Raw genomic sequence first — 27,864 nt, 5'->3', positions numbered from 1 at the left:
CGACCTAGGTACACATAGCTGTTGCATTAGGAGATGTTCGTTCCATTGAGAGCGAATGGGGCATCAGGAACGAGGCTGTTTCTCATTAACATTGTCTTCGTAAGATTCAGCTGTAGTCCTACCTTTCCACACTCACGGTCAAAGTCGGCCAGCATTTGTGCCGATTGGCTGATGTTTGGTGTTATTAAAACAATGTCATCAGCAAAGCAGAGGTGGTGTAGTTGCCGACCATCTATCTTCACTCCCATTCCTTCCCATTCCAGTTGTCGCATGATGTTCTCGAGGGTGGCACTGAAGAGTTTCGGTGAAATGGTATCACCCTGCCGAACCCCTCTCTTGACATCAATGATTACTTCTTTGTAGAATGGTGAGATCCTGGTAGTGAATCCGCAATACAGCTCACGGAGGATCCTGATGTATTGGGCTTGAATGCCCTGATTGGCTAGGGCTTCAATGACCGCTTCCGTCTCAACAGAATCAAAGGCCTTCTTTAAATCAATGAACGTTAAGCAGAGCGGCATCTTGAACTCCCGAGAAACCTCAATGAGCTTGGTTATCATGTGGATATGGTCGATGGTGCTGAATCCTTTGCGGAACCCAGCTTGCTCGCATGGTTGTCCTCCATCTAGTGTTCTGCCAATCCAATCACCATCCCTGAGCCTAAGTTTAGGAATAATCCCCTATTACTGCCAAAGGTGCATTTCCACACCAAAACCAAAATCAAAGCAGTAATTATCAAAATGACTTCTGTTTGCAGGATATTCTTTACCAGCTTGTGTATCTTTACCAGCTATTAAGCACAGTTTCCAGCACCTGCTCTGGCTGAAACCTGCAGATTCATACCTTATGCATTTTCCATTCAGCTGCTTCATAAAAGAAGCAGTTGGTTTCAAATAATGGCTGGTATTCTGAGACCAAGAAACCATACCAGGGTCACACTCCTATTGTCTGCTCAAATCCAAAATTGTCCCAAACCCATAAAATTTGCCCCTCATTTAGGTCTTTGGTACTGAGTCAAGGTTAAAGGCTTACCCCAGGTAGTCTGGGGCTTGGCCTGCAAGCTAAAGAGGGCTTTGCTCTCTCAATCCTGACTGATGGCACTGGGGACGTGGTGGTGGGTGGGTGAGGGAAGGTAGGTGAAGGCAATGGAAAAGGGGGGTAGCAGGAGTGGCTGAGGGGGGTGATAGGCCTCAGAAGTGCCCCTCCTCTACTCCAGTCCCTGATCTTCAGACTTTGCTGCTCCTCCAACAGTCTCTAACCTTTCAATGTCTTTCACTTTATTTTTTAAAAATTTTTATTAGTGAAACACCATGAAGTACAGTTGTAGACTTACAAATCTTTGTGCTTGGGTTTCAATCACACAATGATCAAACACCCATCCCTCCACCAATGTCTTTCACTTTAGAGGTTTTTTTTTTTTTAAGACAGATCACTGTCACTGTCCTCCCGTTGTTCATCGATTTGCTCGAGTGGGCCCAGTAAAGACTTTGTTGTTACTGTGTTTGGCATATCGAGTACGTCACGGGGAGCTTGCCAGTCTCTGCCGTGTGGGTGAGATACTCTCGGTAGCTTGCCGGGCTCTCCGAGAGGGGCGGAGGAATCGAACTCAGGTCGGCTATGTTGGCTGCGTGCAAGGCAAATGCCCTACCGCTGTGCTATCGCTCCAGCCCGTTAAGATGATCTGGACTAAATGTAATCCAACTTCAGAAGTAACCACTTCTGTGCCCTCTAGTGATTCCTTAAAGAGCTCTCATGCCCCCTTCTCCCCTTTCCCTGACCATGATCTTTAAATTCTTTCATTCATTCGAGGCAGAGTATCTGGATTTTCTTTCCCAGCCAGCCCCACTTGCCAGTTTTTTCTCCTCTTGTTTGGGTGCTCTACTTTAAGCATCCTTGAGAATATGCAGATGTAAGCTATTTTCTTATTACTAAAAAGAAAAAACACATACTAAGGGCTGGAGCGATAGCGTGTTTGTCTTGCACGCAGCCAACATGGCCGACCCGAGTTCGATTCCTCCACCCCTCTCAGAAAGCCCGGCAAGCTACCGAGAGTATCTCGCCCGCACGGCAGAGCCTGGCAAGCTCCCCGTGACGTATTCGATATGCCAAACACAGAAACAACAAAGTCTCCAATGGAGATGTTACTGGGCCCGCTCGAGCAAATCGATGATCAACGGGAGGGCCTTTACTTTACTTACTACTAAGATCACATATCAAGAGTTGTAAAGACTGTACAACTGTCTACTGAGGGGCAAGTCCATGATCTGGCACAATGGATAGCCATCACCCTCTGTCACTGCAGCAACTTTTGATTTGTCCAAGACTTTTTGTTTTGTTTTTGGTTTTATTTATTAAATCTATGTAAACTCAGAAACTAATAAAGAGACATCTTTGTGCTCGCAGCACTTTGTGGGGTCTCCTTTAGATTTCCTCCCCATCTATATCCACTATCTTTTAGCGTCTCCTCTCCCTCCTCATAAAATCTTCCTTAGTCTCATGGCCAGTGACCTTGGGTCTGGTCTCCTTGATCTCCATTGCCGAGTAAATGGTTGCAGCGATGCCAAGTCCTCTAAACAGCTCATGGGAGTGGAAGGAGCACTGGTGAGTAGAGACATGGTTTCACTCTCACTTCTGCTTTTTGGTTGCATGACCCTGGACAGATTTCTCTTCCCTGCCCAATTTCCTTGTCTGCAAACCAGGAAGGCTGAACTGGATGCATTCCTTCCATTTTTCCTTAAGTAAATATTTATTTAACTCCTTCTCCTCACTAGACACAGAGGATGGGATATGGAGAACAACATGAGCACAATCCCTGCCCCCATGGAGTGTACAAGGAGGTGAACAGAATGAAAGGAAAGGAAAAGATGGATGTCCTTGGAGCACCAGCTGTCTTTCAAATAGAGTGTCTGGGCCATCCATATAATTAAGTGGCGATCAAAATCATTAGTGAAAGATGTGGGTTCTAAGATATCTAATATCGAAGGTTGGGGATACGAGTTAGAGAAGTGACAAGAAGCCTTTTCCACCCTAAAAAGAGCACCTCTTCTGAAGGTTGCTCAGGCCAGAACTCCCTCTCAGGGCCCCCTTGTGGTTTTGGTATCTGCAGCCATCATTCCACTCTCCACTTCAACAGGGGGAATGTTCATCCACAGCAGGCAACTGTGACACAGGGCCAGCCTTTAACTCCACCCTTCTCTGGAAATGTTATTTTTAGTTTTTGCCTCTCCTTTTCCACAGTCATCTACATACCTCCCTCCGTGAGTCATTTTTTGCCCATAGCCCCATGCCTATGTGACTCCTTGAACGTGGGCTTCGCTTGTTTTTACAGACTAGCTGCCTCAATCCCATTGCAATGTTTAGTCCTTGAAAGACGCTGGCAAATCAGGGACTTTCAATGACTCCAGACATAACTTCTACAGAAGGAATGCTTCCCATGAAGAAGTGGAGGGAATGGTGTCTCATGCGCCAATGACTTTCCCAAGTTGTTTCCTTGCAAACAATTTTTCATTTTCTCTGTGCACATCTGTGTGACTGGCCCTTGATGCCAGAGTTTCCAGAACCAGGACTTGTTATTTTTCAGTATGGGGATATTTTATCCAGATATACGGCATTGCAGTTCATGTCCTGAAAAATCACACCTTGCAAGACTGTGAGTCATTTGTACAATGTGCTGATCCCTCAAAATAACACAGAATGAAATCAGATTATTTCTAGAAGGTGTTGAGCATGAACCATCTATTTCTCTCAAAAAAGGTGTGTGTTTTTACTTATTTTTTAAGTCAAAGATCAAGGAAAACACTCCTGAGTCTATATTTCAGCCAATGTGACAAACATGATCACACAGATCCAGGTCAAAAGTGTGTCCACATGGCAAGAAGTACTAAAATATTAGGGGCTGGAGTAATAGTACAACAGGTAAGGTGCTTGCCATACCCAGGTTCTATCCCTGGCATCCAACATGGTCCCCTGAGTACTTCCAGAAGTAATTCCTGAGAGTAGAGCCAAGAGTAACCCCTGAGCATCACTGGATGTGGCCCAAAACCAAATTAGTAAATATTTTTAAAATAAAGGATCAGTACTGAGATTCTCCATCAGATTTAGGGTAGCCCCTTCCTGAACCAATCCATTCCTTTCATCCAGCAGATGTTCAATGTCTTCACCCATATATTCCCCTGCCCTCACCCTGTGCCCCTTGCCCCTCCACCCCACTCTGCCTTACCAAACCTCAGACCTATGCAATATTTACTTGCTTGTGTGCTTATTTCAGGCCTTCCAGTCTCCAACTTTCTAACTGCAGGACATTCTCATGCAACATTCTCTGTGACTGGATACCCTCCACCTATTTCTCACCTGGCTCCTTGATTTGTTTCTTGGTTTTAAGGATATTTTCTGCTAGGAAGCTATATTATCCCTTAGATACAAACAGGTAGATTTCTCTGTTTCTCAGAGGGCTCCATAAACTTTCCTTTGACATGCCTATCACAATCACATTTAAATGGAAATTTGTTCAAGTGCTTTGCTGAATAACTCTCTTCCCTAGCAAAATTTCAGAGGCAAGCCTACTTACTTGTCTTTGCTGCTCAGATATCCCGCTTGGTGTACTGACACGGACAGTATTTTTTTCAATAAACATGCTGGTTTGGTAAGTGTCCCAGGTTCCAAATTCCTCAGCCAGGAAAGGTCTGGTTGACAAAGTGTGGACCAGTCACTATCACATGAGCAGGAACGGCCTAGGTAGCTACTCAGAAAAAAACATCAAATGACTCTGCCAGGAATCATGGGGGCAGCTGGACTTTAAGATTGGAATAGGCGATACAGTGAAAGGTGGGAGGAAAAAACTCAGAGCAGAAGACTGGCTATAGATGAGACAGAGAGAAATGAGCCTATAGGATGAATTCCTGGGAAAGCTTAGTTGTGGGAAAATGGGATCTATCTGGAAGAGGAGGCAGGTTATGGGAGAAGGCTTATGTTCTTTTCTGCTAGGTACTCTATTTTGATCAAAAATCAGTAGAATTTCAAATGCAGGAAAATCAAAGCATCAGGTTATGAGTTAGAGCATTCTCTCTGGGCCCATTATAAAAGACAAGTGTGGATTAGATGAATGCATTTAGAAGGGCTCATGCAGTTTTCCAGGCAGGGGATGAGAAGGCCAGGTATCTGGAACGGAGAGAGCAACAATGGGAACAACAGAGCAAGATGGTAGGAGTACAACTAGGTAGGCATGACCTGGTGAGACATGGAGAGTGAGAGTAAAGTATTAGCCAAAATGACTAAGGACTCTTGCGTGGGCTAGGGAAACTGATGACAGTATTAAGTGGTCAAGACTACATGAGATACAGTGAGGAATTGGAAGCTAGATGAAGGAAGAAAGTTCATGGCACATTTTTCAGTCTGATGTAAACATGAGACTGATGTTTTTCAACCTTCTTTTCACTATCACCCTTTAAAAAGTCCCCTGCTAGGAATTAGGGAATTTGGGCCACACCTGGTAGTATTTGGGGATACTCCTGGTTCTGTGCTTAGGAGTTTCTCCTGGTGGTGATAGGGAACCATGTGACCACAACACAGGGCTCTGACTGGGATTGGCCACATTTAAAGCTAATTTCTTGATCCTATATTGTTGTTTTGACCCTTAAGGAATATATCAAGATATATTTTCAAATATTCTGCCACCATGACATATTAATAACATAGCTGTATTGCGTATGTGTTTATACACTGTATATAATTCTGGCTTTCTTGGTAAGAAAAAATGATTCTACCCCATCATATAGGAGCAGGGTGGGCAGACAGGATTCTGCTTCACTGTAAGAAAGCCAATAGAGCATAACGAAGCTTGTGAAAAGGAACATTTTCTACTTACTTTATAAACTTGGTGAAAATGCTTTTAGTTTTTGTGTTTGTAAGATGTAAGTGACATATAGGGTGGTTTTAATGTGTATAATATGTCAGTTTGGTACACTTAAGTGTGCAAAATGATTACCATCATAATATTATTTAAGACACATCACATAATTATCATATGAGAGAGAAGTAGTGGTAAGAACAATTAGATCAACTCTCTCAGCAAGTGTCCTTTCCCCAGTACTCCAGCTCTTAGGAACTAGCATTCAACTCTCTGCTCCTCAAAGTTAGACTTTTTCAGATTCCAAGTATAATTGTCTTTTTCTTTTGACTTACCCCACATGGAATAAAAAAGATGTCACACCCCTTTGTTTACGGCAGCATTGTTCATAATAGCCCAGGTATGGAAACAGCCTAAGTGTCTACTAAAAGATGAATGGATAAAGAATTGTGATACACTTATGTGCAATGGAATAGTGACTAGTCAGTCACCCAAAAATTAGTAATAAAATCCATCTACTTATTATATAAGATAAGTAAGTCAGACAAAAAACAAATATTGTATGATCTTATTTATATGTAAAATCTAAAGCAACATAAAACAAACTCATGGATGCAGAGAATAGATCTGTAGTTCCAAGAGATGGGGTGTTTGGAATGTGAAAAATGGAAGAAAGGGTCAACTACTGCTTTTTGTTTGGTCTTTTTTATAAATAGAAGGCTTGTGGGACAGAAGACATAGTACAGGGTAGGGCACTTGTCTTGCACACATCTGACCCAGGTTTGCTCCCGGCACCCTATATGGATCCCTGAGCCCTGCTAGGAATGGTCCCTGAGCTTAGAACCAGTAGGTAGTTTGGGAAGATTTGTGGCACCTTGTATTGAACAAGCCTCCGAAAGTTGCTTTTCCAATGGCACATGCTTGCTTCATATATCTTTGTCAGTTTTTGGTAATTCTTGTGGCATTTAAACTTTTAAATATCATTACATATTTTATTGCATCTATGATCAGTGGCTTTTTATGTTGCTGTTGAAGTTAAAATTTCTTGGAGAACTGTGAACTGTGTTCATAAAGAAGGCAAACAACATCTTCACCGGGAGTAGTTCCATTTTATCCTTTCTTTGATCATAATAAACAACTTTTTATCCATTTAAAGTTTTATCAGAACCAAGGTAGAGTTTTAAATGGGATTAATTTCAATATTGTTGTGTCTTAGGAATAGGAGCAGCTGACTCCCCTGACCCATTTCTCTCTCTCTCTCTCTCTCTCTCTCTCTCTCTCTCTCTCTCTCTCTCTCTCCCCCCTTCTCTTTCTCTCTCTCTCCACCTCTATTTCTTAGACACAACAATATTGAAATTAAGTCAGTGAAGATGTTGTGAACATGTTGAAATGACAACAAACAAGTCTAGAAAGATGGTACAGTGGGTAGGGCATTTGCCTTACATCTGATCAAAGATGGTACAGTGGGTAGGGCATTTGCCTTACATCTGATCAATCTAGATTCATTCTTCAGCACCCCATATGGTCCCATGAACACAGCCAGTAGTGACTCCTGAGTGCAGATCAAGGAGGAAGCCTTGAACACCTTGGGTTGTAATGAAACAAAGAAGCAAATAAAAAAAAAGAACAACAACAAAATGTCAGCAAAGGATTTAAATATAATATAAATTTAACTGATAATATACCAACAGGGCTAGGTAAGTTTGACTCCAACGTTGAAAGAAGTTCTGTTGTGGGCTTGAAGCTGTCAAGCAGCATTGCATCCCATAGAGAAATCTTTCCTGAAGGGAAGAACAGGAAACATGGTGGTCAAAGTTGGAAACTTTATTATTGTTTTATTTTAAGGCATTGCCTTAGCCTCTTTAACCTCCTTTAACCACCACATTAATCAGTCAGCAGTCATCGATCCACCAGCTATCTGATCCGTGCAGACTCAGGTAAAATGTAGCATTTTTTTAATCAATAAAGTATTTTAAGTTGAGACATATTCACTTATGTTCTTTAGGCTTGTGTTATTGTACATCTCATAGGCTACAGGATAGAGCAAGCATAGGTGTTATCTGCAATTGGAAGCCAAAAATATTTATGCGACTTGCTTGACTGTGATATTTGCCCTAATTCTCTCTCTTGTTGAGCTGACTACTCCAGCTTGTTGTTAGTGATCTACCTTCAGCAGCTCTTCTCCACTCTCATAACCTGGAAACCCAAATGCTCCTAGAACTGTCAGTAAATTAGCTTGTGAGCCAGAAGGATCCTCTGAGGGGTTGTTCCATGAGTAAGGAACCTGAGAGGTACTACAAGTACTACAAACAATAATAATTAGTACAACCAATAATAATTAGTACAACCAATAACATAGACATGAGATGGTGGTGGGGGGGGGGAGAGAGAGATTGGGGTGGGGAGAGCAGTTGGCAGGAGACTAATAAGTTCCCTTTAGATAAGATAAGAATCTGTTTCCAAGCCTTTGTTTTCACAATGCTGTAATAGATCTTTCTGAACCCTCCATTGCATATATTTGTGAATCTATCTGCAAGATAAATTCCTCAAAGGAAAGTTGCTGGACCAAAGGGTAGTAGCACTGTAGCACTGTCCACCCTTTGTTCATCGATTTGCTCTAGCGGGCCCAGTAATGTCTCCATTGTGACACTTGTTACAGTGTTTGGCATATCGAATACATCATGGGTAGCTTGCCAGGCTTTGCCATGCGGGCGAAATACTCTCGGTAGTTTGTCGGGCTCTCCAAGAGGGGTGGAGGAATCGAACCCGGGTCAGCAGCGTGTAAGGCAAATGTCCTACCCACTGTCCTATCACTCCAGCCCAAGCCAAAGGGTATGTCATTTAATTTTTTCATTAGAACCAAAAATGTGATTCAACACATTAGAACCAAAATGTGATTCAACAGAATAGTACCAACTCAGAATATTCTGACGCAATAATCAGGGTCCTGAGTGCTGTGCCAACAAACATGCCATGACCTGTGTCACCTTCACCAATCTGATAGTGAATGGAGTAGTATTACACCTCATTTAAAATTTTCCTTCCTCTTTTCATTAAAGAAGTTGGGGTCTTTTCATGTGTTATAAACCAAGATTTGTTTGGTACTGTTTTCCTAGGAAAATGTTTTACTACTTTTGTTCCTTTTGCATTTCATTATTATTTTCACAGTGATTTGTTCTTTACACATTGAAGAACTTTTGTCTTAGACTGAGGAGGTGGCTCAGTAATAGAACACTTGACTTATATGAGTGAGACCTTGAGTTTGATCCCTTGGGTGTGTTAGCCACAATACACAAAAACATAATAGATAAAACTACTTTGAAAAGAAAATATATCTGGGCCAGAGAGATAGTACATGGATGAGGTGCTTGCCTTGCACGTGGCAGACCTGGGTTAGATCTCCTGCATTCCGATATCATTCCCTGAGCACTGCCAGGAGTGATTCCTGAGAGCAGAGCCAGAAGTAACCTCTGACCATCACTGGAATTAGCCTTAAAACAAAACAAAGCAACAACAAAAAAAAATTGTCTCTATTTAATTAGGTGAGTTTCTCAGCCTGTTACAAGTTCAGTATATTTTAATAATTTATGATATTATTACACAAGACACACTGAAAATATTTTTGGTAGTGAATGCTACTGGTATTTTATAGTTTCTCTATTTTTCTTCACATATAGCGAAGACTTTATTGCTATTAATTCATTTAAAAATATATTCTGCTTTTTGTATTTTGCTTTATAATTTTAAAGTTCGACTAGAATTTTTTGTAACAATTTGGTTGAAATCCACATATATATTTTTGCCTATAGGCTTATATAGGTTAGCATCAGTCATTGCATAAGTCATATTTTTACTGTTGATTAGAGCTGTCCTCTTTAGTGATTGTTAACTTTTCACATTTTTTGTGTTGTTTCTGGACTTCATTTTTGTTTTATTTGTTGTTTGTTTGGGAACCATAGCGGTGATGCTTGGGTCTTTTTTCTGGTTCTGTGCTCAGGAATTATTCCTGCCAGTGCTTGGGGGAATAAATACAGTACCAAGGATTAGACTATGGTTGGCTACATGGAAGGTCAGTGCCTTAACCCTTGTACTCCCTCTCTGACCCACATTTCTGGACTTTTTGTAGTTATGTGGATCCATATATTTACTCATGTACCAGCACCATGAGGCATTAATTGATAGTATAATACATTGTACTATGGTTTCTGGTAAAACTAGAGTCAGCCATTGATGACCATACTCGAACTTACCTCAACTCTGGCTTCTTTTATGATCTTCTCTTTGTCTATAGTATTCTATAATTCATTCATAATATGCCCTCACAGCAAAGCCTGGCAAGCTACTTGTGACGTATTCGATATGCCAAACACAGTAATAATTGTCACAGGAGAAGTTACTAGACCCGCTCAAGCAAATCGATGAACAATGGGAGAACAGTGACAGTGACAGTGATGTATAATGTGAATATTTTTATTTGTGATTTATTCTTTAATCAACACATTGCCCTATTCCTTTCTACTCTCACCTTCAAAACCATTCACTTTACTGTAGTTGATCCCAACCATTGACCAGTCATCCACAAGTGTGTGTGGGGTGCAGAGGGTAGAAAAGATAGAGAAGGAAAAGGTATGACAATGATAGCAATGATCACATTGGACAAGAATTGAGTGTTAAAAGTAGGGAAAGGAATATTCCTGATAACCTTTCAGTATCTGTATTGCAAACCACAAAGCCTAAAAGGAAGAGAAGTGGTGAGAGGAGGGAGAGGGACACACACACACACACACACACACACACACACACACACACACACACACAAAGAGAGAGAGACAAATGGGAGAGAGAGAGAGAGAGAGAGAGAGAGAGAGAGAGAGAGAGAGAGGAAAAGCACTTGCCACAGAGGCAGGCTGGGGGCTGGGGGGTAAGAGAATGATGGGTGGGAAACTGGGTACACTTCTGCTGGGAAATAAATGTACACTGGTGGAGGGATAGATGTTGGAATACAGAATGACTGAAATCTAATCATCAACAGCTTTGTAAGGGTCTATATCAGTGATTCAATTAAAAAAGTTATAAAATAAAAAGATAAAATTGACATTAAAAATAAAACCATTCACTTCAGAAATAGAAGGGATTTCTTTGAGATTAAACATTCTCTCAGCTTACATATGTCCAAAACTCTAGTTCATATTTTACTTTTTTTTTTAATGTCTTATTTTTTGCTTTCAGGTCACACCCGGCAGTGCTCAAGGTTCATTCCCTGTGGAAATTGAACCCAGGTTAGCCACATGCAAGGTAAGTGCCTTACCCACTATACTAAGTCTTCAGCCCACTAACCCATATTTTCTATGTATTTATCTTACTGTACTATAATCCTATAAGGTTTTTTTCATGGTGTTTAATTGTTCTATTTTCTCTTTTACTCCATCTAATTTTTTCAACGTATGTTTTTCTAATGCACACAGAGCCCGGCAAGCTACCCATAGCACATTCAATATGCCAAAAACAGTAACAATTACAGGTCTCATTCCCCTGACCCTGAAAGAGCCTCCAATATGGCAGCGTTGGAAAGATGAGTAAGGAGAGGCTGCTACAATCTCAGGACTGGGACGAATGGAAACGTTACTGGTGCCCGCTCCAGTAAATTGATGAACAACGGGATGACAGTGATACGGTGATACAGTATTATTCCATCTAATCTAACGCCACACCTAGTCATTGAATTTTTAGTTTGTTACTATATTTTTTATTTCTAGGAATTCTATTTATTTGTTTAATACTCATCATGTCTCTTTTATGATTTATATTCCTTGCATATCTTTTAAAACTAAATTTGAATTTATTTAAATCAAATTACCATTTTGTTTAAATTCTGTGTCTGATCATTTAATCATTTAAATAGTTGAAGGAATATAACTAGCCTCTTTTGTAAGTTCATTTTTGCTGACATTAGTTAATGATGCCGTACTTTCCGAAAGAACTTTAATTGTAATGTTTTGAGGAGAACTTAATTGTGATGTTTTCTGCTCGTGAAAAACCATATGCCCTCAGACCCTGAGGACTAAGATGAAAGTATCTGTCTCCAGAGATGATGCAAGCTTGCTTCTGCCAGTTGTTCACAGGCAATATGATTGGTAAATTTAAGTCAAATTTATAGCAAGAAATTTCTTGACCCAATTCAATAGCAGATTTTGGGACTATATATACAAATATGGGTCGGTGGTTTAATGGTGACAAACTAAAAGGGGTAGGGTGGAGCTCCATGTACATAATTAAGTTTATTTTCCTAATCAAATTATTTTATGGTTATTGACACTAAGATACACAATAAAAAGGCAACTAACGTCTCATACACAGAATTTAATTTTCTCTTAGTTTTTATAAACTTAAAATATTTATATTCTCCTTTTGGGATTTGAAAGCTGGCATTTGACGGGGTATAACATTTGTTCATACATTAGAAATGTTTTTTTAATGTCTTATAGGTCTTCTGAGCGTTGCTCTCAGCCTGCAACCACTCTGATTTTTTAAAAATCTCTTTCTAGATGATTTGTATGCTATTATTCAATACAGCACTTTTGCCCACATAGCATTCAAGGCTCAGAGGCAGTAAGAAACTAAATCCAACACAAGTCCCCAGACTTCCATGCCATGCTCCCTACTGTGTCGCTAGCTGGTCCTGCCTAAGAGAGGAATCTAGGCAGAACCTGGGATCTTATAGGAAGACATGCTGCTCCGAGAAGGGGCTCAGGTCTCAGGAGAGACTTACCCAGGGAACACGGGGTGCCGGGAGCAGTCTGAAATTTCCCATCGCCCCCAGACAGCTGTTTGAAATACTACAGCTCCAATCCCCATGACCCTCTTGGAATTCTTCCACCGTCCCCATGGCCTCCCAATCCCCAAATGGAAACAGTGCTTTAGAGGGATGTTATGAATATTAAGGAACAAGTAATTATAAATCCTTTGGCAAACAGTCCCATAGAAATGTTAAATAATAGTGTGTTCCCATTTTACTTCATTTATAGCATTTGGATGAAACTAAGACATTTCACCTCTGTTTAGACCTTACATTGTTCTTTATGGTATTTGTAAATAAATCATTAACCACCTCTTAAGCATTAAGCATTAAGGAAGTTCTCTTCATCTTCATGCCATTTGCCCCAGGGTTTTGTTGCTTTTGTTGTTGTTGTTTTGAAGGGCAATTGTTTTTCTTTTTCTTATTCTTTCTTTTTTTTTTGTTGGCTTTTCTTTGAATGTCCTAGTTGGCTGATATGTTACAAACAAACTTTCTTACTTATGTGACTTTATACTCAAAAGCTTTCATCAATTCACCCTCTCTGAGGACATCAAAAATCCGAGTTCTACGTAGCTGAGTTTCATCTTAAGGCAATCACATTTACCAAGATTCCTTTCCACATGTTTCCATCTTGTTTTAGTCCTATGCCTTTTTCCCACACCCAAACTGATGATTGTATCACCATAGTACAATTTCTCTCCTCAACTTTGGATCTGCTATTTGGCTAAGTGACTCGAAGAAAACTCAAAAATGTTCCAAAATACTTTGCTCTTTATAGTTCATAATAATTAAGCGTTTTAAATTAATTGAGAAAGTCTTTCACCTGATCTGCCAAATAGGAATATAATTTAATTACTTTGAGAGCTTTTATTTGGTTTTCACCCATACTTCCATGAATTTTCTGGAAATCAGACTAATGGAATGAGAGTAGACAGGGGAGCAGATGAGGAAATGCGTCTCTGATGATCTTGAAGCTGGACAAGCAAACCTCCCCATCCCTAAGCTGGAGGCCCTTTCTCTGTGTTCTTCCTAAAATTGAAAGTACTCCTTTCTCCTTGGCCAAGCGTTAATGAGATTTTCCACTATTCTGGAACATTATTAAATTGCAGTCCTCCCCTCAGAAGTGAGCCCCTTGAGTCCCTCCTGGAGGTCACGGTTACTCAGGCATTGTTGGTGTCTCCAGACCCTCCTTCCTCGCCCAATCTTCAAAGGCATTGGCCCCTCCTTGTCCAGGCTGCTCTCAGACTGGGTTATATCCCCCAGGCCCCAAATACACAGTTTTTGGAGGTCTGGGGCTCAGAAATGTCTCACCAGACTCTGTTTTAGTAAACTAACCCAGTACTAAGATGTTTTAAAGCAATCAAGTCTTCATTTTACACCCTTTAAATATGCGTGAAAGTTTTCCAAGCTCTCCGCTCAAGTCCAATAGTGCAAGAACTCAATTCTGCCCTTTCTCAGAAGATACACATGCAGGCGCTTCTGCTGTTTCAGAAGGTCTTTGATGGCACCAAACAACTCTGACTCATTTGTTGTCGGAGAAATGGAAGTGAATTCATCTCTTCATCTCCCCCAGCCCCAAGAAGTTTTTCCTCTTCTTTGTAGGAATTCACAGTGCCGGCTAAACCAACAAGAATGTTGCCAATGGGAGCCAGCAGATAGCTTTTTATTGAACAAGTGTTTATACTTATAAAATGTTTTCTTTTCCTTTACTCTCTAAACTATTTTCTTCCCCTGTCTCTTTTTGGCTCTCATCTTCAGCTAAAACATGTGACCCACATTTGCAGCATCACAGCTAACTTTGAATAGATTCCACTGTAAATTCTTCAAGAACAGTGATTATAAGAGTAATTCCTGTGGGGGGGGGGGGGTGGCGGTGGAGGGGGAGAGAGACAAAAGGAGGCACAGAGTCAGAGAAAGGGAAGAAAGAGGGAGAAAGTCAGATATGTTAGAGAGTGAATAAACAATTGAATAAAGAGAATCATGATAATGGGAGATAGTGTAATTTTAAGAGAAGGCAGAAAATCTAGTTATGTTTCCACACCCACTGATATGTACTCACTACTTATGATGGAATTCAAGAGTCATTCCATCCTGGGGCTGGGGAAATAGTACAGTGGATAAGGAGCTTGTCTTGCATGCAGCCAACCCTGGTTCCTTCCCTGGCACTCCAGGTGGTCCCCCAATTCCTTCCAGAATGATCCCTGAGCACAGAGCCAGAAGCAAGCCCTAAGCAAATGGCAGGTTTGGCCCCCAAAGAAAACAAAAGTTTTTCCACCCTAAAACTGTGTAAGGATTGAGCAAGGCAAGAGGGAAGGTGCTGCCTTTGAGGATAGTCTGTGTTCCCCATAACTCCATTCCCTGCCATGTATGGGCCACCCTCACCCTCTCTGAACCTCAGTCTTCTCCACAGGATGAGACTGGTTTTAGCAACCATAAACCCACATCACCAAAGTTCAAACAGAAAATTGTCATGAAGTGTTTACCACTGTTTCTGACGTAGGGGATCCTTGACCAGTGTAACAGTCTCTGGAAGGCTCCTGGACATGTGAAAGTGAATAAGTTTCCCACTTTTTGGGGGGTGGGGCTAGCGCCAAGAATCTTATCAATTTAAATTTTAAATTTTAACAAAAACTTTACCAGTTTTTACACATTCAAGTGCTCTACACCTGAACAATATATTTTTGTAGTCATTTTGCTTCATATTTTACTTCCTCAGCCACATACAAAGTTTCGTATCCAAAAAATACAGTGTTCCATGAATTTCTCCTCTTCTATCTCTTACATTTTAGTTCTTCTTCTTTTTTTTTTTTTTTTGCCTTTTGGGTCACACCCTGTGATGCTCAGGGGTTACTCCTGGCTTTGCACTCAGGAATCACTCCTGGCGGTGCTCGGGGGACCATATGGGATGCTGGAAATCGAACCCAGGTCGGCTGCGTGCAAGGCAAACTCCCTACCCGCTGTGCTATTGCTCCAGCCCCACATTTTAATTCTTAATGTATTTTTTTTACTGAAGTAATTTCAGTGCTCTTTTCAAAATGGTAATTTATCACTAATGCTCCTAGAGGCGATAAAGCCCCTTTGGGGGTCTCAGCAGTCCTGGCTGAGGACAATGCTAAAAGCTGAAGTGGCACAGAGCTAAACCCCATGGGCTCTTCCATGGTCAGCCTTTCCTGTTTCTAAACAAGCTGTGTACTCTGAATCACAAGTTCCCCTAATCAGCTTGATATAACTGAGAAATATATCAGTAAGGAGTAGGAGAAAGGTAAGCCAACATTTTTCAAATTCTATACTACATCAACTTCCTCTTTTCCAGAATTCTTTACTTCAAGTTGCGAAGAGATCCTCAGCCTCCTTTCTGCAGGTAAAATGTGCAAGTTATACAAGAACCTCAACAGGGTAGGCATCTAACATGGAGTACTGCTACCTGTGGATGCAATCCAAGTTTCACTCACTGCTTCCTTCAAAGTCCAAGGCCCACAGTTGGACCTATGCTCGACTTGGTTGCAGCAGGCAGTTAGTGTGTGAAGAGGGAAGGAGCAGGAATGAGTTTTCTGTGAGAAGTATAAAGCAGGAGAGACATCGGGGTGGGGGGGGGTAGATTTCTGATAGAGTTGGGGACTGACGATTTATTGGGATTAAAAAAGAAGTTAGCCCCCAAGTTAACAGCTGTTGGCAAGGAAGAGCTCAGAACGAAACACTGCTTTTATTTATGGTTCAATAGTATTATCAGGAATTGGGGAACCCCAGTACTGCCAGAAGCAGAAGGAACTGAGCACACAGATGGAGAAGTCATTCTGTGAGGGGCAGCTTAGTAGAATTGTTTCATTTCATTCTCTACATGCTATATCAGGTACTATAGCTATTGTCCCATTTTGCTGAAGGCAAAAGTGAAAGACGTTACCCAAGCCCAGGCATACTTGTCATATTCAAACTCTAGCCTTTGACTCTGGGACCACAATCAGTGTGCCATTCCACCGTAGCAGGGGGAAAAACTTGGACAGTGGTTACCTGGGTCATAGATACCCCAGGGATCCTGAAAGAACATTTTTTGTTGAGCATAACTGGTAGGTATGTGGATACTTCAGTATGTTTTCAAGGAAGAAAAGAGAAATTGGGTGAGGTATGGAGTATGGTGGATTAGGCTTCAGACACTGGCCCATGTTTTTCCATACCCCACACCTGGCCAGCAGAAGCATGTTGCATCTCTTCTCTTGCACCTGTCTCCTTCTTTTTTTCCTGTTTCATCTTGCCCAGTGCCCAGGTGAACACCCTACATTGCTATCCTCACCCACTCTACTCTTCCCTCTTTGGCCTCTTAATGAGATCCTATTTCTTCCTTCTCTCTGGTTATGTAGATTTCCATTTGAAACTCTCTTCCATTCTCAAGTACTTGGTCCTTATGTTCAAAATCCTGGCTGAAGTAAGAGGACTGAAATTAATCAACCATGGTAAACAAAATACAACATAGAAATGTTTATTTAGGTTTTCAACCCCTAATCTGCGCAGGACGGGCATGGAGGCCCAGCTCTGGGCAACAAAGCTGAACGGCTCCAATTCCAAACAGGTACAGCCCGCCCCCAAGGGCCTGGGACCCTCTCTGGGCATGCGCAGCTAGATCCAGCTCCTAGAAAGCCGGTTTTCAACCCCTGATCTGCGCAGGACGGGCACGGAGGCCCAGCTCTGGGCAACAAAGCTGAAGGGCTCCAATTCCAAATAGGAGACGTTCCCAACTCCTCGCCCAGTGCCAGGGACTCTTTCCGGAGTCGCGGCCGCGTTAGTATGCCATAGGAACCATAAGCTACCTTCTTAGATGGAAACTTCTCTATTTTATCTCAGCCACTAGAAACACAGTAGCCAATAACTCATAAGCCTATCTTAACTCACACTGCATATCAAGCAGAATAGTAACAGTGAACGTGAAGGACTAAACCACACCTCTCACAATGGTAAAGCAATGCAAAAGCCCACCAAACTTTCATATTGAAGAGTCTAGCCCAGATGACACCAACAGTACTGTAGTGTTAGACAACCTCTCTGACAAGGAATTCAGAAGGGAGCTACTTAGGATGTTTAGGGAATTAAAAGAAACAATGGAAAGCAATGCCAATAGAAGACAAGAGGATCTGAAGGCAGAAATGAGGAAAATGCAATCAGAAATGTCAGACCTGAAAAATCTCGTAGGCGAATTGAAAAACTCAGTGGAAGGCCTCAGCAGCAGAGTAAGAGCTGCTGAGAACAGAATCAGTGAGCTCGAAGATGAAGTTCAGAGACTCTCCAGAAAAGAGCAGAAAATGGAAAAGAGACTCACAATTCGGGAACAGATGGCAAGAGAAGATCGTGATGAAGCCAAGAGGGGTAACATAAGAATTATTGGAGTCCCAGAGGTACAGGAAGAAAACCTTGATGAAGAAGAAACTGTCAAAGACATCATTGCTACAACGTTTCCAGAGCTGAAGAAAACTTGTGACCACATTCAGGAGGCCCGAAGGGTACCAGCTAGAAGAAATCCGAATAAAAATACCCCAAGACACATTCTGATCAAAATGACCAAAACCTTAGACAGAGGCAAAATTCTGAAAGCAGCAAGATCGAAGAAAGAAATCTCTTACAAAGGAGCATCCTTAAAATTCACAGGTGATTTTTCTGATGAAACCCTCATGGCCCGAAAACAGTGGTGGGACATAGTGAAAAAACTCAATGAAATAAATGCCTCCCCAAAAATACTTTTCTCAGCAAGACTCTCATTCATAATAGAAGGAACAACACACAGTTTCACAGACAAACAACAGCTCAGGAACTTCATAGACTCAAAACCATGGTTACAAGAACAACTAAATGGGCTACTTTAAGGCAAGAAAGGCCACTCAAATACACCAAATTTTAACAGAACAATGGGACAAAATCCCATAACAATAATCTCTCTCAATGTCAATGGGCAAAACGCACCAATTAAAAGACATAGAGTGGCAGGATGGATTAGAAAATTGAACCCAACATTCTGCTGCCTGCAAGAAACGCATCTCAATAGTCAAAGCAAACACAGACTCAGAGTCAAAGGCTGGAAAACAATCCTACAGGCAAACAGCTCCCATAAAAAAGCTGGGGTAGCCATCCTTATATCAGACCACATCGATTTCAGAGTGAGGAAGGTCATAAGAGACAGTGAAGGCCATTTCTTATTGATCAAAGGATCTGTACAACAGGAAAAACTTACAATAATAAATGTATATGCACCTAATGAGAGACCAGCAAAGTACTTAAAACAACTACTCATAGATTTGGAAAAAGACATCAATAGCAACACAATACTAGTGGGAGACTTCAACACTGCTTTGTCACCTCTTGATAGATCAACCAGACTCAAGCTTAGCAAGGACATACTTCATTTGAGGGAAACAATGGAAGAAAGGGACTTAGTAGATATATACAGGACACTTCATCCACAAAAAGCTGAATACACATTCTTCTCAAGCGTACATGGAACATTCTCCAAGATAGACCACATGCTGAGCCACAAAACATGCCTCCATAAAATTAAGAAGATAGAGATTGTATCAACAATCTTCTCAGACCATAATGCGCTGAAATTAGAAGTAAATCACACACAAAAACAGAAAACTAAATCAAACACCTGGAAATTAAACAGTGCACTATTGAACAACGAGTGGATTAGACAGGAAATCAAAAAGGAAATCAAAAGATTCCTAGAAACGAATGAAAATGAGAACACGAGTTACCAAAACTTATGGGACACAGCAAAGGCTGTGTTAAGAGGAAAGTTTATAGCTCTACAAGCATTCCTCAGGAAGGAGGAGCGAGCACACATAAGTAACCTAACCTCACAGCTTAAGAGCTTGGAGAAGGACCAAAAAAAGGAGCACAACCCGAACAGGAGAAAGGAAATAATAAAACTCAGAGCAGAGATTAACGACATGGAAACCCAAAAAACAATCCGAAAGATCAATGAAACCAAAAGCTGGCTCTTTGAGAAAATTAACAAGATCGATAAGCCTCTAGCAAAACTCACAAAGAAAGGGAGAGAGAAAACCCTAATAAACCGAATCAGAAATGAAAAGGGGGTCATTACAACAGAAACCACAGAAATTCAGAGGATCCTCAGGGAGTACTTTGAGAAGCTTTATGCCACGGAACATCAAAACCTCGAGGAAATGGATAAATTCCTAGACTCCTACAGACTCCCAAGGCTGAACCAAGAAGACCTGGAATACCTGAACAGACCTATCACCATCAAGGAAATTGAAATGGTAATAAAAAGTCTCCCCAAGCACAAAAGTCCTGGCCCGGATGGATTCACTAGTGAATTCTTCCAAATCTTTAAAGAGGACTTACTCCCAATGCTCTTTAAGCTTTTCCACAAAATTGAAATATCAAAAACACTTCCGAACAGTTTCTACAAAGCAAATATCACACTGATACCAAAAGCAGACAGAGATACCACAAAGAAAGAGAATTACAGGCTGATATCCCTGATGAACACAGATGCAAAGATCCTCAACAAACTACTAGCAAATAGAATCCAACTACTCATCAAAAAGATCATACACCATGACCAAGTAGGATTCATCCCAGGGATGCAAGGATGGTTTAACATTCGAAAATCAATCAACATAATCCATCATATCAACAAAAGAAAAGATAAAAAGCATATGATTATATCAATAGATGCAGAGAAAGCATTTGACAAGATCCAGCACCCCTTTATGATGAAAACCCTAGCCAAAATGGGTATAGAGGGGACCTTCCTCAACATAATTAAAGCCATCTACCACAAGCCTACAGTAAGCATCATCCTCAATGGGGAAAAACTGAGAGCCTTCCCTCTAAGATCAGGGACGAGACAGGGATGCCCACTCTCTCCACTGCTGTTCAATATAGTACTGGAAGTACTTGCAATAGCGATTAGGCAAGAAAAAGATATTAAGGGCATTCAGGTAGGAAAGGAAGAAATCAAACTCTCACTATTCGCAGATGATATGATACTCTACTTAGAGAACCCAATAACCTCCACCAAAAAACTCCTAGAAACAATAGACTCGTATAGTAAAGTTGCAGGTTATAAAATCAATACCCAAAAGTCCATGGCTTTCCTATACGCAAACAGTAAGAGAGAAGAAAGCAACATGAAAAAAACAATCCCGTTCACAATTGTGCCCCAGAAAATCAAGTACCTAGGAATCAGCTTAACTAAGGAAGTAAAGGACCTGTACAAAGAAAACTACAAAACGCTACTTCAGGAAATAAAAGAGGACATGAGGAAATGGAAAGATATCCCCTGGTCATGGGTCGGGAGACTTAACATTGTCAAAATGGCAATACTACCGAAAGCATTGTATAAATTCAATGCAATCCCTATAAGGATACCCATGACATTCTTCAAAGAAATGGAGCAAACACTCCTGAAATTTATATGGAACAATAAGCCCCCACGAATAGCTAAAGCAATTCTTGGGAAAAAGAAAATGGGAGGAATCAACCTCCCGAACTTCAAACTGTACTACAAAGCAGTAATAATTAAAACAGCATGGTACTGGAACAAAGGCAGAACTGCAGACCAATGGAACAGGGTTGAATACACTGACATCTCCCCTCAATCATATGATCATCTAATCTTTGATAAAGGTGCAAGTAATGTGAAGTGGAGTAAGGAAAGCCTCTTTAATAAATTGTGTTGGCATCACTGGACGGCTACATGCAAAAAAATAGGCTCAGAACTCTGCCTAACACCATGTACAAAAATAAGATCAAAATGGATTAAAGACCTCAACATCAGACCAGAAACCATAAGGTACATTGAAGATAAAGTTGGCAAAACCCTCCATGACATTGAAGCTAATGGTATCTTCAAAGATGCCACGCCACTGGCCAAGCAAGTGAAAACAGAGATAGATAAATGGGACTATCTTAAACTAAGAAGCTTCTCCACCTCCAAAGAAACAGTGACCAAACTACAAAGACAGTCTACAGAATGGGAAAGGATATTCACAGAATACACATCTGACAAGGGGTTGATATCCAGGATATACAAGATACTGGTTAAACTCCACAAGAAGAAAACATCCAACCCCATCCAAAAATGGGGCAATGAAATGAACAGAAACTTTCTCAAAGAAGAAATCCGAATGGCAAAAAAGCACATGAGAAAATGCTCTACATCATTAATCATCAGGGAGATGCAGATCAAAACCACAATGAGATACCATCTCATACCTCAGAGACTGGCCCACATTCAAAAGAACAAAAGCAACCGATGCTAGCGTGGATGTGGCGAGAAAGGGACACTCCTTCACTGTTGGTGGGAATGTCGACTGGTTCAGCCCTTCTGGAAAACAGTATGGACGATTCTCAAAAAATTAGAAATTGAGCTCCCATTTGACCCAGCAATACCACTCCTGGGAATATATCCCAGAGAGGCAAAAATGTATAGTCGAAGTGACATCTGCACTTGTTTGTTCATTGCAGCACTCTTTACAATAGCCAGAAACTGGAAGAAACCTGAGTGCCCAAGAACAGATGACTGGTTAAAGAAACTTTGGTACATCTACACAATGGAGTACTATGTAGCTCTTAGAAAAGATGAAGTCATGAAATTTACATACAAGTGGTACAATATGGAAAGTATCATGCTAAGCGAAATGAGTCAGAAAGAGAGGGATAGACATAGAAAGATTGCATTCATCTGGGGGATATAAAGTAACAAAGTATGAGATTAATACCCAAGAATAGCTGAGATCAGCACCAGGAGGATTACTCCATAACTTAGAGGCCAGCCGGGTATCCTAGAGGAAAGGGCAGTTCAGATAGAGAAGGGAGCACCAAATAAAGGATGTTTGGAGGATCCTCCCAGGAGGGGAGATGCATGTCGAAAGTAGACTATGGACTGAACATGTTTGCCACTCAATGCCTCTTTTGCAGACCACAACACCCAAAAGGAGAGAGAGAACACAGGGGATTGCCCTGCCACAGAAACAGGGGGGGATAGGGGGATGGGGGTGGGGGGATATTATCCATGGTGGTGGAAAATGGGCACTGGTGGAGGGATGGGTATCTGATCATTGTATAATCGAAACCCAAGCACAAAAAATTGCAAATCTACAACTGTAATAAAAAAAAGAAAGGAAAAAAATAAGAAAAAAAAAGAAATGTTTATTTAAGTAGTACTTTTTTTTTTCTTTTGTACTAGGATCACCACCAGCAATACTTTGGGGCCATCATGACTATACCTAGCAGTGCTGGTGTGCTGGGGATTGAACATGACACTTGGGCCATCCCCCCACTTAAAGAGTAATGTCACTGTCACTGTCCTCCTGTTGTTCATCGATTTGCTCAAGCAGGCCCAGTAATGCCTCCATTGTGACACTTGTTGCTGTGTTTGGCATATCAAATATATCACTGGGAGCTTGCCAAGTTTTGCTGTGCAGGTAAGATATTCTCGGTAGTTTGCCGGGCTCTCCGAGAGAGGTGGAGGAATAAAAAAAGTGAGTTTTTGTGTCATTAATCTTGGAAACTTGCAAAATCTCCTGCCCCCATGTCAGACTGTCTTCACTGGGGCCTCTCGGAGGGTGGCTGGTTAAATCTCCCTCCCTGCCCGAAGCAGAACCCCAGCAGCCGAAAACCTCCAGAACCCCAACCACAGCTATGCTCAAGGTCACTCTCCACATATTCAGACGAGTCTCATGAATGAAGGAACTTGCAGAGGAACTCAGGTATGTGGGACCCGAGGCTGAGATCAATAAGCCGGCTTGAATCGGGACTGGGCCTCCTCCACCCAGATCCTCAGTTTTCCAGTAGCTTGGCAGTCACACCCACAAACTGCCCCCAGCTCCATGTAATCTCATCAACAGCCAAGATCCAGAGGCTATAAAACAAAGCTCCTGGAAGAGAGCTACGCAGTATTTATAAGTCGCATCTTATACCCAAGCCCACTGATATACCTAAAGTAGCACATGTGTTTGGTTTTAACATACTTGCTTGTATTCTCTTAAAGGGGCTTAAATGTTCCCACGATGAAATCAACAACCTTCACACACTTCCCTCTTATTGTGGTGAGAAGATAATTGCTGGTTGAGTGGGTGTTTGAATACTACCTATAATGAACTGTTGTGAACTACTTCATGAAAATAAAATGTATAAAAATCGTTAAAACCATCAATCTTGGAAACTTCTCCCCACAAAACATGTATGTTTTCTGAGCTTCCATTGTGAGGAACATTTTGCATCTCTACCTTCTCTTGCACCTGTGTTTTCATAATACAAAAACGGTTGGTTGAGTAAAACAGTCACTGTCACTGTCCTCCCGTTGTTCATCAATTTTGCTCAAGCGGGCCCAGTAACGTCTCCATTGTGAGACTTGTTGTTACTGTGTTTGGCATATTGAATATGTCATGGGTAGCTTGCCAGGCTTTGCCGGGCTAGATACTCTCGGTAACTTGCCGGGCTCTCCGAGAGGGGCAGAGGAATTGAACCCGGCTCAACTGGGCTGGCTGCACACAAGGCAAATGCCCTACCACTAAGTCTACTCACCATTTTCTTTGTAAGTGTCCCAGAATTTGGGGACTTATTCTGAAGCTGGTCCTAAGCTTATGAAGACCATCAGAGGAGAATTCTACACCTGGGCTGTTCTGTTCATAAGGATATTTATTGAGGAACAGGTCCTCAGACTCTTCTCTGAAATCCTTGGGACCAAAACGATTCCGAATCTTTTAGAATTCAAAGGAGAAATATGTGTACATTATATGTTGCATATCATTTCCATGAGAGATCGGGGCAGCAGCAATCAAACACATCTATGAGGCCAAGGAGCTGAATATTCACACTGAGACAAACCCAAAATACAAATAATCCAGCCCTAGTTTGGGTTAGTTTTGACAGCCACATAACTTCGGATCAGACTTCAGATGACTTTATTGCCAAATGAGAGACCGAATTTGTTTTTTAGTGACTTGGATTGGGAGTTTTAAGGATAAGAGATGGGGGAAAGGGGATAAAAATGCAAACAGCTGCCATTTCTCAAGCAATCCTAAACTCCCTTGTAGGTCCAGCAAGAATCTGCACTGGAAGATTCTACATTGCGCTTTGTGCTAACCACAGGAGGCTTGAGGCAGAGACCAGGAAAAGGGCCTGAGGTCTCAGAGCTAAGGACACACTTAGACAAGGGCCCTGCAGTCTCCTCTTGTCATTCCGATATTCTCCCTCTAAGAAAATAAACAGGTGGACAGATCTTTCCAGAAGATGACAGCTTTCTTTATCTCACCTGTCTATCACCTGTCTTGTCTTCCTCCCTTTCCCTATGGTTGTCACTTAGATCAGCTCTCCAGGCTGTCAGGTAGAGACTGACCCCGGCTGTAGGAGTTGGGCCTCTCTACTTTCTTGCTACAGAGATTTTAAAAATAGTTGAGTGCCCCAGACATTCTTGAGGCAGTCATTTCCTTCCCTTCTCGTTTATTAATGGGCTTATTCCTTTTGACTCCCTAGCGTTGTTCCGAGGCACTTGGGGAAGGCCTGTTTATTGCCTTTGGCTGACATTACCTTTCTCCTTCTCCACCCCCAACCTTATCTTCTCCCTGCCAGCAGGGCTAACCTTTGGGCCTCTCCTGCTTTGGGCTTCCCTCTCCAGCTCTGCATTTCCCTGGGGTTTCTGAGTCCTGGTGCTGCAGCCTGTGGAACTGGGCCTGGTCCTGGCCACCTTACTGCCAGAGCCAAGACACAATGGTAAAGTTACACAAGGGGTTGAAAATGTGAAAGCGTCTCAATTTTTTTTCCTTTTGGCTAGGGCAGCCTTCAGGGATGCTTGCTCTTTGCAGGCAGACTAGGGCCTTGGGGTCTTCTAACTAGGGCAGTTTCTGGACCCTTGAGCTGCCCTTGTGGCTTTGTGAGTTTGGTGTTTGTAATCAGAAAAGCCCCTGGGAATTAGCGGAAGGTGAGGCCTTTACTTTTCTGTAAGAGAAAATTAGGCAAAAAGATGTTGGTGCTGTCTGCTAGCTCGTTGCTCACCCATGAAGTGACCTCCCAGGGAAACTGTTGCATGTTCTCTTTTCCTTCATACCCAGCCGACAGCTTGAGTGTCATGGGAATACCTCTTTGATTCTGCCTTCAATTCTATGTGTTGGTCATTTTCACACCACCAAGCAATTCTGACACCACCTGCCTATCTAAAATCCTGCTGCTCGTCCTTCACGCCCTACCGAGGTTCACGAGTTGCCCCCCACAAGCAGCTCTCCGGCATGGCCATGACTCCAGAGCCACAGAAACCAATCTCGTAATTATCTGACTCTTGGCAGAAATCCCTCCAGGCTTAATAAGTAAAATATCAGAAATCCAAAATCGCGCAGCCACTATTGCGGCCACGCAACTTCAGATGGTCCTACAACCAGCTATAGAAAACAAATTATTTCACTATGCCTTTTCAGCAGTTCTGATTGTTGGGTGGAAACTCTAAACAATAATGGCACATCTTTTGTCGAAGTGATGAATGTAATCAAAGTAGATAGAGAGTTAAGTAGAAATCATCTGGCTCACAGGCATTGGGAGGGGTGGGAGGGGGTTATATTGGGGTCCTTGGTGGTGAAAAATAAGTACTGGTGAAGAGAAAGGTGTTTGATCATTGTATGACCGAGACTTAAACCAGAAAGCTTTGTAACTCTTCCCACAGTGATTCAATAAATAAATATAAAAAATAAAGTTAAATTTAAAATTAAAAAAATAAAAATAAAAAAAGTAAAATCTCGCTTCTTCTATCACTATCTACTTGGGGATAGTATCTGATTCCACAGGGAAAGATTCAGTCATACAAGCCCATTCCCTCCTCCTCTTCAAATAGTAACTGCAGGCCCAGCTCTCATCAGAGCTTCTGAAACACAGCTCCAGCTGGGAGCTGCCTGTGAGCCCCTCTTTGGTTTGATTAAGTTCTAGGACACTTCACAGAACTCAAAGGGACATTGTCTTAGGTTGCTTAGGTTGCTGACTTGTTATAAAAACATAGCTTAGGGGACTGGGGATATGGTACTGGGTTAAGGTGACTGAATTGCCTGCTGCTGACCTTATGTCAATTCCCAGCATTACATATGGTTCCCTGGCACCACCAGGGGTGACCCAGAGAAATCCTGAAGTGAGCCCAGAGAAGAGTACTTCCAGGTCTGTCCATAAAATAAAATTAAAATACATAACTTGGGGGGCCAAAGTGATAGTACAATGGGTAGTACACTTCCCTCGCCTGTGACCTACCCAGGTTCAATCCCTGGTATCCTATATGGTCCCCTGAGCACTGCCAGGAGTGATTCCTGAGTACAGAGCCAGGAATAGCTCCTAAGCATCTCCAGGGGTGACCCCAAACCAAAATAATAATAACAATAATAATAATAATAATAGATAATCTGTGATCACCTATATGGGAAAGGTATGTCAGACAAGATGTGAGGATGGGGTAAATAATCCATACTCTATCCAATGAGGCCATTTTCCCAGAATCTCTGCTTGGTCACCAACAAAAAAAATATTCCAACCTCTTTTGTGTTTTTCTGAAAGCCTTATTACATAGACATGACCAGTAAAATCATAGACAATTGGCAAATGGTTCAACCTCCTCTCTCCCTCCTCAGAGATGAGGGAGCATGACTGAAACATTCATTCCTTTCATCACTTGGTTGGTTTTTCTGGGAACCATCCTTAAGTTACTGAAGGGCTTCCAAAAGTCACCTCATTTGCAAAACAAAACAGACCTTTTTACCCCTTTGGAAATCTCAAGGCTTTGGGAAGCTCTCTGCCAGAAATGTGGATGAAGGTCAAGTATATTATTACTTTGTATAATCCCAGTATCATAATCACTGAACCCACTGAGTTAGACACAAAGGACCCCTGCCTTGCCACCCCCTGTAGCTCTTTTGTGCTCCAAATATGATGTTATAACAGCACCAAGGGTTACAAATTCCCCTTAGGTTTAAAGATTGTCCTCTCCTGCTGGTTTCTTCACTATTGCTGCATGTTAGTGTTCTTGAACAACACACTTTAAGTTGAAGGACAGAATTCTGTAATTGAAACGGGGCTGGACTAACCCAGAGCTGGGACCGAAGCATGGGAATTCCTAGTAACTGCTTTGCCTCGGCTAGACCAACCATGCCAATTTGCTGTGGACTCACTTGGTTTTTGTACCAAATATTCATTTCTCAGATAAACCCAGTTGGTTACACTAAGCACCTGGTATTTAAAA

This window comes from Sorex fumeus, unplaced genomic scaffold (genome assembly GCF_029834395.1).
Source record: "Sorex fumeus unplaced genomic scaffold, SorFum_2.1 ptg000128l, whole genome shotgun sequence".
In the NCBI taxonomy this organism is placed as follows: domain Eukaryota; kingdom Metazoa; phylum Chordata; class Mammalia; order Eulipotyphla; family Soricidae; genus Sorex; species Sorex fumeus.
Note: the sequence above shows the minus strand (reverse complement) of the source record.